Genomic DNA, 2500 nt, shown 5'->3' on the forward strand with positions numbered 1-2500 from the left:
TATACATATATATATATATATATATATATATATATATACATGTATATATATAATATATATATATATATATGTATATATATTCCTACTGTTCATTTTGGACTTAAGTGAAACGGGAATTGTACTTTAGTAAACTAAAGAATTTGGAATCCAAACCATTTCCGTCTCAACGAAGCCTGAATCGGGTAGTACACACATACATACATACATAGATACATACATACATACATACATATCATATTAACATTTCATTTTTCACAACCTTGGGTTGTATGGTTTCATTTTCCACAACCTTGGTGTGGTGTATATGACGAATAAAGATATCGTATATTTATAATGAAATCGTTTAATATTTATCCTTCCTTTATATTGTAATAGACTGTGCATTATCTTTGCTCTGACATTTGACAGTTTTTCACCCTCTACCAGCCCTCATGTCTCCTTGCAACTCATTGTCACTAGTCTATAAGTTTCTGTTGCGAATATGCTCCAAGTGATGGGTTAGCGCCTTCGGTGCGTCCCGCGTGGCGCACTGTGGTAGGATTTACTGAAGGGTATTTGCAGCGTCCTCTTTTACTTGACCTCTCCATTCCCTTCCCCACTCTTCAAGCTGACTGTCCAACCACTCCAACTTTCTCACCTTCATTATTATTATTATTATTATTATTAATTATTATTATTATTATTATTATTTTATTATTATTTGCAGGAAGGAGACCTTCATTAATACAGGTTTTATTGAAGATAATGGGTATTTTAGCAACGTCTATTTTGTACAGAAGTTTCTCTATTCTTCTTATTACTGACTTTTCTCCTGTACTCAAACTGGCTATTAAAACGTCAAATGGGGATTCGTGTCAAAAACGTGGTATTTGTCATATTGAATATATTATAATATATTCAATTTGTTGAAAAAAACTAATGGCTATTTCAGCCGCGTTTATTTTGTACAGATTTTCTCTATTCTTATTATTGCTTTTTTTCTGTATTCAAATTTGGCTATTAAAATGCCAAATGGGGGATTCATGTAAAAGAACGTGGTATTTGTCAAATTGAATACATTATTCGACATGAATCCCCCATTTCGCGTTTAACAGCCAATATGAATACAGAAAAAAAGTCAGTAATAAGAAGAATAGAGAAAATCCTACACAAAATAAACGCTGCTGAAATAGCCATTCTTTTAAATAAAACCTGTATTATTATTATTATTATTATTATTATTATTATTATTATTATTATTATTATTATTATTATTATTCATATGGAACAAGCCCACCAAATGGGCCATTGACCTGAAATTCTTTAAGGTACCAAAGAATATTATGGTGTTCATTAGGAAATAAGAGAAGGTAAAGGGAAGTAAAAAAGATATCTCAATTATTTACAAAGAAAAAAATGAATGAAAAGATTAATAAACAGATAAATATTTATTTATTGAACTTCTGAAGAAGTTCCAATTGCGCGATATCCTCAGTAAGGAGACTGACACAGACCCCTTCGTTAAAACCGCCAGTAAGTGACAATAAGGCAATGAGGCGGAACAAGAGGCCCGATGTAGACCTGTGGACTCAGTCTGCCAACCACGAGGTTGCCTGATTGCTGTAGATGTAGTGATTGTAGTAGAGTCAGTTGTAAGGAAATACCCGTAGTGAACAAAATCCTTGTCTTAACCATACTATTTTGTAGAAGTATTTTTAGTGGTATTAATAGTAAAGTAGATCTTAATCATGCTTATTTTGTAGAAGCATTAGTAGTTGTAATAGGAGGTTATAGTAGTAGTCGTGAAATACTTCTTAATCATACTGTTTTGTAGAGCTATTAGTAGCCATAATAACTGGCGATAGTCGTAAAAGAAAAATCTTTGTCATAATTTTTCTGTAGAAATATTAGTAACTGTAGTAGGGGCGACATTACCAGCAAAAGCAGTAATACACTGAAAACATTAACTTGAATATTACCCACAAGGCAATGTTACCAAGTCAGTATGTGCACATAATTATGCAGCACTCAGCTATGACCAAAATACCTTTTAAAAAAAATGCAATATATCTCTGAAAAAAAAATCAACAAATCTCCGAATATTGTTAGGGTCATCAAATAGGATTCATTTATGGCCATTACTAAACTTACAAGGAAGGTAAATCTCCCAGAATAACTTTCCAAAAAAATAAAATCTCCAAAGGTAATCCCATGACGAATGCATTGGGGATAATGAAAAAAAAAACCGTTCTTAAGCACTGTTCCATTATGTCGGATTACTTTGCATTATCCTTTTGGCCAAAGGATTTCTCTTTATGTGAGGATGATGATGAAGTTGCTCAGACAGAGAGAGAGAGAGAGAGAGAGAGAGAGAGAGAGAGAGAGGGAGAGAGAGAGAACATTATTATTATTTTTATTATTATTATTATTATTATTATTATTGAAGGTAGGAGACCCTCTCTCAAACATGTTTTGTTAAAGATGATGGCAGCATCAGTGGAATTGATTTTTAGAAGCACTG

Source organism: Macrobrachium nipponense, chromosome 9 (genome assembly GCF_015104395.2).
Source record: "Macrobrachium nipponense isolate FS-2020 chromosome 9, ASM1510439v2, whole genome shotgun sequence".
NCBI classification, from domain to species: domain Eukaryota; kingdom Metazoa; phylum Arthropoda; class Malacostraca; order Decapoda; family Palaemonidae; genus Macrobrachium; species Macrobrachium nipponense.